The 11,891-nt window shown below is 33.2% G+C and overlaps 1 pseudogene; it reads right to left on the reverse strand.

Annotated features, from left to right (window-relative positions):
• Window positions 1-2,791: 2,791 nt before the first annotated feature.
• On the reverse strand, window positions 2,792-11,622 carry LOC137001714 (uncharacterized; annotated as a pseudogene).
• Between the last annotated feature and the right edge of the window lie 269 nt (window positions 11,623-11,891).

The following is an 11,891-nucleotide window of genomic DNA, read 5'->3' on the forward strand; positions in this document are numbered from 1 at the left end:
AACATCGATTTCCTGCTGGTACATGAATTTTCATTTTGATAAACGATTGCATACGAGCTTCTTCTGGAATAACTGTGAGATTCTTTGTGGCAGAACAAAGACAACAGTGCTTGTGAGTCGATATAGTTCTTTGAATTGGAACTTCAATTCTTTCGATGTTTTGTTCTTCCGATGAAGGTTTGAGTCGTATACTGATTGATGGACCATCAGAAGTTAATTCTAATTCATCGATTTCCATTTCAAAACTCGAGAATTCGTTATCAAGCTTCTCTTTTTTATATTGAAGAACGCGGCATTTTGAACATAAGACATTGTTAATAGCAATTGTCCGTTGAAGTTCGGTAGAATAAATCGTTGCTTCATCTTCAGTTTCAATTTTTTTTTCTGGCCACGTACTTTAAGTAAAAACTTATCGCACCCAGGGCATCGAGGATTTTTTAATGGTGCAGCCATATTTCGGTGAACGTACACAACACGACAACACCAGAACAAGTCAAATCAAGTGTGTGACAACACGATGATAAAGCGAATCAAGTATGATAAGAGCAAATTGAAAATTTTAGTATATTTAGGTGGAAAGAGTGAACTCGTACTGTGATACTCGTACTACGATACTCGCACTACATACTATTTGAGATCGAGCGAAAGCAGCTCGACTAAAACAAAAAGTCTCGACACGACGCGGCAACAAAAAATCGATAACAATTATTTTTAGCTGAAAATAATGTACTCACAAAAAAAAACACAAAGCGAAACAAAGACGTATCAACACAGTACAGTATACACTATTTGAGGTCGAACGCAAGGAGCTCGACCAAAACAAGAAGTGACGAGTACATAATAGCAGAGATTGTAAAAACACTTCTAGAAGATCCCAACGGCTTATACGAATAATTAAAGAAAACTAAGGAAAATCAATGTGTTGATGCCTGCTTTGAAAAGAAAACGTAAGCAGTTGACCACAAATGAATCGAGTAAATCTCGTCATGTGACGAAAATTCGATAGGCAGTTGAAGCTCATGGCAGATATTTGTCCAAACTATTAAAGCCAGCTGAAATTCTCAGCAAAATGTTCCAGCAGCATAATTATTCTCCAATAATCGAAGAAGACAGCAATGAGGATTGAAGGGGTCTAGCAGATAATAAGCAGATTGATTCCTGAGAGGTGAGGATATTCATAATAAACAAGCACGACATGTGATAGCTCACCGCGTGCGCACCGTCGAGAACTTTAATTTTTTTAACTAAGTACTACCCTTTCAATTATTTTGAAAATTTTTTATATTATACTTAAGTATTCAAAGTTTTGTTTTTTTTTTTAATTGGAGTAGTGTCTTGATTACATCTCTTAAAAAAAAATTCGAAAAGAATTTAACAATTTTTTTAAACCATTTCTATTCGACAAAAATTGTCCCTTAATTTTTTCAAAATATTATCCCATTCAAGCGCATAACATATTTTTTTTTCGCCAAATTTGGTCAAGCCGTTATCGAGAAAAAAATTTTTCTCTTTTTTTCTTTACACCTCCATAACTCCCGTAAAAACCATATTTGGGAAATATGCTTTTGGGATAATAATACTTATGTCAGTGGTGACTTATAGTTAAAATCTCGACCGGATCCGGCAGGGGGCAGCACACACGTGCTTATCCTGCTATGCCCTTTCCTGAAAAAAAATATGCACCAATAAAATATAATTTTTTTACATATTTATACATTTTTTGCAAGTATAAATATAAATATTTTTTTACATTATAAATATAAATATTTTTTTACTAATTTTATTAACTTAGTTTTTTTTTTAACAGTAACAAAGTGTGTTTATTTATAAGTTAACAATATTTTATTACAAAATTATTTTTAAATTTGATCAATATGTATTATTGCAACAACTATATATTGAGAAGTTTGTGAATTATTGTTATCATTTTCATCAATTAATGTGGAATTCCAGAAGGGCATTCTAAAACATTTTTGGTGGACTTCATTTATACGAACGGTAAAAATATTTTCATCTAATGTGGAACATTTAAAAATATGCAATGCTGAAGATAAAATACCTATATCGTAAAATGTATCTACATCTAAAAATTTTTTTAATACTAAATAATGTAAATTGTCAGCCATAAAAATATTGATAATGATACAAATAGAACCATTACGTAAGATGCAGCAATTATCACGTGCGTCTAAACTGAGCAAGATTCCATGAAACATTATCTTACGATATTGATTACAATTCGGAGCAATATTGCATGGAAAAGGACCTACATTATGCCTCATGGATACATGAATTGAGGAATCAATATTGCAATAGTCAATTGCTGCATGTACTTCCATTTCGGCGACTCTGTTAGAAATTTGTTGAAGAACAGAACCAGATTTCCTACAATATCTTCTGAAAACAGCCATATTATTTTCATACGGGAAAGCTGAAAATGAATCTAGAGAGCCTAATTGTCGCACATCGTTTGTAAGGTGAATAAGACCATGTACATTATAAGAATAAAATGTCGGACCGTAAAGATCGTCACACCTATTGACGAATTTACGCAATGCAAGATCAGCAAAATTCAAATAAGTTTTGGACGGTGATGTCGAAACTAAAATCCTAACTGCTGCATGCAGAAATAAAAAGTGTGTGTATACTTCCTGATCAAGAATACCGTAAGTAACAACTGGACCTGTATACATAAGAAATTGTCGATACTCTGTAGCTTTATACTTTGTATATGCATCAAGTGATCTTGGACGTCTTGCAAAATTAGAAGGACAATATGTTGCAAGTGTTTTCAAGCGTGTGGATATATGAGAAATAGATCTTGCTGATAACTTTGTTAATCGTGAGTATTTTCCATGAATCCATGCAGATAATAATTTTTTTACAACTCCTAAACACACAAGATGCATGTACTCGAAAGGCACTTGAGAAACCATTCCTATGGGTAGTTCTGACAATGGACTCTTACCATCTTTATGATGATCCTCATCTAAACATGCAATGTATTCTTCATTAGTTCGCAGGGAATGATTAACACCACAGAAAATATTACGTCCTTCACATATTACACCAGAAATTTTACATTTAGAGCATGGATGACTGGACATATGGCTTCGATGATTGAGAATAAAAGCACGAGCTGGTGCATCAGCTATGAAGCATCTTAAACGTATAGGTAATTTTTTTCTATGAAAAGTAATATCCCCATTAGCCAATATATTTTTTATATCCGCAATAAATTTGTCAAAAAATGCATTAGAGTCATTTGGTTTTGCAGGGCCTTTGTATATCCCTACCACTATTGGTTTGGAATGTCTAATGTTCGCGAGTCTACACTGAATTGGCCAAATATGAATACTGCCTGATTTGTCTAGATTACATCCGTCGGTATTAAAGTCAATGTCTAATTCGCTTGGAAGAGATAGTATTGGAAAGCGCTCAAGTTCTCTGGAAATGCGTGCTCCTATATCAAAATGAATGTATTCGCCTAGATCAACTTTACATGTGACAATTTTATCTCGTGGAGTACCTACAATTGTTCTCACATCTTTCGGTAAGTTACGAAAACAAGAATGTGTTCTAAGAAGAGATACAATATTATTACCTTGCACATGAGTCAAATTATTTTCTACAAAACAGGAGGCCAGTTTCTCTCGAAACGATGGCTCAACCGAGGAAGTACTAACAGAAGACAAAGTATTATCAGAAGAAAGAACATCATTATGAAGAAGAATATTGTCATCTTCAACGGTTATAGAACACGTACTATCGCAAATATTATTTTCCACACAACAGCATGTTTTGTATTTGACGCGCCCAACGTATCTTCAGTATTAATATTATCTAATTCTCTTAAAGTATTCTTTATATACAAACTTTTACTTTGCAAGTTAGTTTTTATTTCGGATCTAATTCTTCTTTGTTGTCTATCACTTAATTGATGCCACCTTTTTCGCGAAATAGAGCGTTTCAGTAAATAAGGTTTCATACTTATCTGGTGTTATTTCTCGCTGTTGTCCAAGTAGCTATTTTCTCTCCGATGAAGAGTGTATAATATCTCTTGCTGTAGTCCAAATATTCTGTCTCACCAAATAAGAAATCTGAAAAATTTTTTAATTTCTAAATTTTCAATAGACAAAATATTCGCACACCAAGATAAAATTTTTGAGACCGTTGTCAAGGACAAAAAATTGGCATCTGTTTTAAATAATTACTATCGCATAGCAACACAGCTCGTTTTATTGTTTTATAAATGCTAGCAAATGTAAAAAATCTAAAGGCCATATTACACATAACAAAATAAATTATAATTTATTTTAAATTTATTGTAAAAATGTTTAGTATTAATAAAATTAATTAGTAATGTAAAAGTATTAGTAATATACAGTAGAACCTCGATTATCGTGGTAATGTGGGAGGAGCATACCTCGGATAACCGAAATCTCGGATAATACGGAAAATAAATACATACAAAGGCTGTTTTAACTTTTATGTATGTATGTTTTTTATGTATTTGAAAACATAACTTTATTATTAAATAAAAATATAAAATATAAGAGTCAATTGACGAATGCACATTATTCTTTGTTGCAAACATGCGTTATTGGCTTAACAAAGTCAGTAATACGAAACTGCTTTAATTTGCTCATGCGTTTTTTAGCTGCAATATCTCTCCATCTTTTTATTAATAAGAGATCACTTGCAGTAGCTTCTGATTGTTCCTCAACATATTTAAGCAGCATAACATAAATTCGTATTAACGTATTATCCGAGTTTTTCCGTATTATCCGAGCAACCGCCTCGGTTAATGCGGAGTGCTCGGATGAATTCGATGCCTCGGATTACGCGGAACGTCGGTTAATCGAAGGTCGGATAAACGAGGTTCTACTGTAATGTAAAAAACCTAAAGCTCATTTTTCAACTATTTTACATGCGAGCATTTTACTAACTACTAAATTAACAGAATTAATTGTAATTTATTTTAAATTTATTGTAAAAATGTTTAGTCTTAATAAAATTAATTAGTAGTAATTTTTTAATAAATTATTAGCTAGCATAGCATGTTCCGTGCCTCGATGGCTTACGCTGAATTTTCCATTCAGGCCGTTCAATATTTTACATAAACAAATACATTATCATAAAACATTTCGCAATTTATTTCTTTTGTTCTACACTATTTTGATAATACATCTTAAATTTATTATAATATATACGGTTGGGCACGGAACGTGTTAAGGTATAAAGGGAAAAATAAGGAATATAAATTATTTTATTAAAATTATTAAAATAACTAAAACGAGACAATTGCAAATTCGCGAAATGGAGTGTTTTAATAAAAAAGACTTACCTATCTGATATTATCCCTCGCTGTTGTCCAAGTAGCTATTTTCTTACCGATGAAGATTATATAATATTCCTTGCTGTCCAATCCTTGCAGTTTAAATATTCTGTCTCACCAAATAAAAATTTGAAAAATTTTTTAATTTCCAAATTTTCAACACACACTATATTCGCACAAAATATTCGCAGATGAAATTTTTGTCCGGCAGCTCTCGCTATTGCAATCAGAATAATGCAAAGCGCGACAATTGTTAAAAATGCCACTCGACAACGCTAACGGTTCCACCAATCACAAGCTTGTAAAATGTGACGCAGCATGTGTCCGCGAATCCGCAGACCGTTGTCGAGGGTAACAAATAGGCGTCTGTTTTAAATAATTACTATTGCGTAGCAACACAGCTCGTCTTATTGTTTAATAAATGCTAGCAAATGTAAAAAACCTAAAAACAATATTACACATAAAATGTAAAAAACCTAAAGCCCATTTTTATACTATTTTACATGCGAGCATTTTACTAACTACTAAATTAACAAAATAAATTATAATTTATTTTAAATTTATTGTAAAAATGTTTAACATTAATAAAATTAACTAGTAGAAATTTTTTTATAATTATTAGCTAGCATAGGATATATATAATACAACTTAATACAATATATTAATAAACAAAATTTATATTAAAATTTAAACGCATATTTTTAAAGAAGAAATCTGTATATAATTCAGCACACGCATGCTATTATGCATGTATAATTTTATTATGTATAAAGTTCTAATGTCACTTATACAACACATAACAAATATTGAAGAAAGTAGAATGATAAACTCACATACGGAACATTCTTGATATATTAAAATAAATATAACGCTTCTTATATTTAACATTATATTCATATCGTATTGCTCTATAATTTAAAAACAGTTTTATTAGATAGTATTTTTAGTAAGCAATGTGGATAGCTATATAAAAATGTGTTCAAAATAAATTAGAGCTGTTTCTTTCGAATGTTTTAAAAAGGATTAAAAAATACGTCACACGCATGTTGTTTGGCAATTTTAAATAAATTTGTAAAATTTTATTTAAATTATATCTTGTCTACAGAATGTATGTATACAAAATCTATAGAATTAAGCATTAATAAAACAATTTGTGTTTTTCAAGTTTTTTAAAAATAAATTATTAATTTTATTAATTGTATTAAAGTGCCATTAAATTAAATGTACGATGTATCATAATACCATTTAATTAAATATCATCATGTGACGGCAGAGCATGCTGCATTTCTGCCGTGTTTTTGCCGTCATAGCGTGCTCGCCGACAAGTTTGATTTCTACCGACAATCTGCTGTTACACCGTGACAGCAAGTTATGTGCAATCTCTGTATGCATTCTGCCGATATATTGTGCCAGCATAAAATGTTTGAAATTTGCTCTATTTATGTTGGTAAGCTATGCTCAATTTTTGCCGCATTTCTGCCATTACATAATGATACACGTTATACTCGATTTTTGCTATGTTTCTGACGACATTAACTAAAACGGCATACTCTGCAAGAATATTGACAGCATTTTGTCGATATAGTATGCAGCATATAATTTGCAAAACGTGCTCTGTCCGATTTTGCTATCTGGGAATATACTGAAAATTTGCCTAACGTTGAATGGAGTAATAATGAGAATAATGTTTTGAATAGCGTCCCAATCTCATTAACAAATAATACCAAAACAACAACAGCACCAGATCCGAACTTGAATTATGGACAAAATTAATATGCAAGTAGTTTCTATTTTACTCATGTTTGATATTTAATTATATATATTTTAGATAATGATATTTATTCCACTCAAAAAAATATTTCGCTGATGTAGTTAGATTTCTAGATATCGCAACAAGAATGTATCGCTATTTTTCGTATCTGTGAAAACATTGTTTGTCACATACAGAATTTATAGCAGTAATGTTCTAGCAATAGCTTCTGAAAAATTTAGGTGCCATTGCTAAATGTTATTCATTGCATGATCTAACACGTGATTGATCTTATATAGATAGGCGCTTTAGAGAAACTTTCTTTTTAAAATTCACAAACAATACAGATATATATTCTGTTTCTGTCATCTAAACTGATTAAGTAATTACATATGCGATATCACAACAGTTGCTAATCATTTATCTGTTTTAGTTAATTTTTTACACCTAGAAAATTTTAGCTATTATTGCAAGATCATTTTTTTGAGTGTCTGGAGCAATTTTGCGTTATATTTTTTATCTTTATTTTTTATCTTACATGTTTCATATTTTTAATTTGTAGAATTTTAAAAAAATTTTTTTTGTTTTTACACATACATGAATAAATTCTTTTGAATATTTTAGAAACGAAAAATTTTCAACGATTTGTAATTCGAAAACTAATTAATTTGGAATTAAAAATAAATCGTACCCACACGGAACATAATATCCAATGGACGTCCATATAATCTCCATAACTCCACACTACATCTATCTCTACGATGTATATTAGATAAGTTTTTATTAGAAATCCATATTATTTCCATGATAAATGACGATATAAATCCATCATAAATGTCTATTAGACATCTGTTATCGATGTTTGACAGAAGTATCCATAGTAACGAATATTGTTAAGGCATCGTCGATGTCAAACGTTTCGGCTGATCATTCAGCCAGCTTCACTACTAACGTTACAAATCTGTTTAGTAGAAAGATTGTGGTTTCAATTCGTCATTAATAAAATTATTTGGAAATAAAGTCACAAATGTGATTGCGAGATAGTCTTGTTTATGCAGGTGTTAACAGAATGTCACCATGTTCTCGACTGTCTCACAGTTCTCGACTGTCTCACAGTCGTGACATTCTGTTAACACCTACATAAACAAGACTATCTCGCAATCATATTTGTGATTTTACTGCCAAATAATTTGATTAATGACGAATTGAAACTACAATCCATCAAAGCTCTATGAAATATCTATGGAACATCTATGATTGCTCCATATGATATCTATGAATATATTTAATGGATGTCGAATGGAGGTATGTAATGCGGAATTGTGGATGTCTAGCAGACATCTATAGGAGATTACATAGATATCTAATAGAGGTTTCAAATCTCCATGATGGACATCTAGTGGATATCTATTAGAGGTTTTTGTTCCGTGTGGGGTATCAACATGAACCAAAAGCTTATTTTAGAAAAATTTTCAATTAAAAGAATTTTTGAAATGGAAGAAAGAGAAAAAATCGATATTTTTCAAGATCTACCATTGAAGGATGAAAATAGTCTTGAAGCTATAGAAACAAAATTAAAAAATTATTCCTTTTATCGAGGTCAAATGGTAAGTTGAATGTCTATATTTTCATATTACAAAATATTTTTGAAAAACGGAAGAACAACAGTTTATGATTCGATAAACAATTCAATTATGAAGAATTCTAGTATAAGTTGTTGACAAATTTTTTGAATTAATTTCTTGAATTATTTCTTGCATAATAGAATCATATCTCCTGGATAGTGTAACACATTTGATCCATGCAACATATATAAATTTCTTAAGGCTCCTGGGTAGTCACCGCAGCCATATTAGATTCGTGACGTCAGAAGCGAGAAATGACACGTCGAGAATTCTTGCGTGCCATTTCTAAATAAAATAATAATTTAACAAAGTAACACTCTGGATCGCTTTAAGACACCTGTAAAATTGTCCGAAAACTATGCTTTTTCCTTGACAGGTTATAAACAATCGTTAAATCAACCGTGAAACGAAGCCTAATTATGCGAGGAAACACACGGTTGACAGCTGTCTGTATGAGTAGAAAATACTCCTTCTATGTTGGGCTTTCCCTGCTAATCTTAGTTTTCGGACAATTTTACAGGTTTCATGAACACGTCACATATTATATCACTAACATTTAACGAATATTAACGAAATGGCACGCAAGAATAAATTGGGTAGTCAACCTGTCATTTTTTTACGCCTAATAGTTCATCGATTCTCCACCTGAGACGCTGCATAAGAATTTCTGTCATATGAACATGTCGGTAACAGTACAAAGCTATATATACAGGGTGTCCCAAAAATTTTGACACAGCGGCCATATGCCGGTAGAGCAGACCAAACTGAACCGAAAAGTCCTGTACCATTTTACAATTTTCACAAGGGTTAAAGAGATATTAATTATTAAAGATTACCGAATGCGAACGCACGGCTGAGATACGACCGCCTACAGACTACGGTCGCTAGGCGCGCGGCGTGCGGTAAGCGGCGAGCGACAAGCAGCGAGACGCGCCGCTCGCCGCTCCCCGCTTGCCGCTCCCCGCTTGCCGCTCCCCGCTCGCCGCTTGTCGCTCGCCGCTTACCGCACGCCGCGCGCCTAGCGACCGTAGTCTGTAGGCGGTCGTATCTCAGCCGTGCGTTCGCATTCGGTAATCTTTAATAATTAATATCTCTTTAACCCTTGTAAAAATTGTAAAATGGTAGAGGACTTTTTGGTTCAGTTTGGTCTGCTCTACCGGCATACGGCCGCTGTGTCAAAATTTTTGGGACACCCTGTATATTCTGTCTTTATCGCGTTTATTGCACATATTAATTATTGCGCATAATAAATATACTATTAATATAGTAAAAGTAAATAAAATGTTACATAGATATATTTTTTAAATACATTTATTTTTTATTATTTTAACTTTTTTTATATATTATATTAAAAATTATATTATATTAAAAATTATATTATATTAAAAATTAATAATTAAAAATAAAAACAGGATCCGATCCGGGCCTAGTGCGCCCCATATCCCAGCTACGTCTCGATCCTCCTCTCCATCTTCCTCCTCTCCATCCTCCTCCTCTCCTTCCTCCTCCTCTCCATCTTCCTCCTCTCCATCCTCCTCCTCTCCATTCTCCTCCTCTCCATTCTCCTCCTCGCCAATCTCTTCCTCTCCGCGCTCTTGATAAATAGTAACTACAAAAAACGTTAGAATAAAAGCAATTATTTAATAAAATACGAATTAATTTTATAATTGTACAAATAAAACAATATCTTTTATTTCTTTCTTTTAAGTTTTGTCCTTTTCTTTTTTTTCTTTCTTTTTCTTCCTCCTCGGACTCTTCCTCTTCAAAACTCATGACTTCTGTTTCTTCTTTTTTTTTCTTCTGCCGTTTTCGTTCTCTCTCCAATCTTTTAAAATATATATTTTTATAATGAACCAATAACAAAAAATTACTTATATATATACATATATATGAATTATTGTTGTGCATATTTTTAGCAATTATTTATGCAATTTTATAAGAAATCTAAAAATAAAATAAAAATGTACTAACCTTTCTTTTCTAGCTTCTTTTTCCTTTTCTTCCTTTTTTCTTTCTCTTTTTCTCTCTTCCTCTTTCTTTCTTCCTTCCATTCTTTTCTCATCTTCCTCTTTTTTCTTGTCTCTACCTGTCATCCTCTGCTTTCTTTCTTTGCTTCGATCTCTATCTTTGTTTAACCTATAACATAAGACAGATATTGTGTAATTAGATCGCACGTTATTATTTTTATTATTATTGTAGAAGAATTATAATTGAGGCTTTATGGAAAAAGGGCACATAAGCTTACATATATACATAGGCCTATGTGTCCTTTTTCCAAGGCGTCACTTATATCAGTAAACACTAAGTAATATCAGTTATTATCACTTGTACTGGAAATTTGATATAAAAGTAATGTGCAAACAGAATAATAATCTTAAAATTATACTCACATGTTTATTACGGCAGTGCAGCATCGACTGGTTTCTTGTGCTACGCGTCAGTCGTCAAATGTTTTCAAAAAAGTAAACAGTACACACACACACACACACACGCACGCACGCACGCACGCACGCACGCACGCACGCACGCACGCACGCACGCACGCACGCACGCACGCACGCACGCACGCACGCACGCACGCACGCACGCACGCACGCACGCACGCACGCACGCACGCACGCACGCACGCACGCACGCACGCACGCACGCACGCACGCACGCACGCACGCACGCACGCACGCACGCACACACGCACGCACGCACGCACGCACGCACGCACGCACGCACGCACGCACGCACGCACGCACGCACGCACGCACGCACGCACGCACGCACACACATAGTTTGTTTGTCACGCATCGCCTTTCCTTGCGCGGTTGTGTTTTATTATTACTACGCTGTATATAAAAGCGATCAAGGAAATACAATTCACAGATCAGTATTATATACTTTTTGAGTGTTATATTCATAGTGTTATCTACTTTTTCTTGAATTTTAATTCTTGTGAAAATGGAGAAGTACGATGAATATGGAAGAATGTACGGAAGAAGTCGCAAAATGAAAAAATATCAAACTTCGTGTAAACGACTAAGTAGGCAAAAATCGCGGATAAATCTAAGGTAACATCATATAGGGGGAAGTCCCCTAATACCGGACGGCGCCTACAACCGGACAGTACATATATCTATAGAACTAAAAACAAAAGACGTTTGTTACGGACGTGGCTTGATTCTTTTGT

Source organism: Linepithema humile, chromosome 8 (assembly GCF_040581485.1).
Source record: "Linepithema humile isolate Giens D197 chromosome 8, Lhum_UNIL_v1.0, whole genome shotgun sequence".
NCBI lineage: Eukaryota > Metazoa > Arthropoda > Insecta > Hymenoptera > Formicidae > Linepithema > Linepithema humile.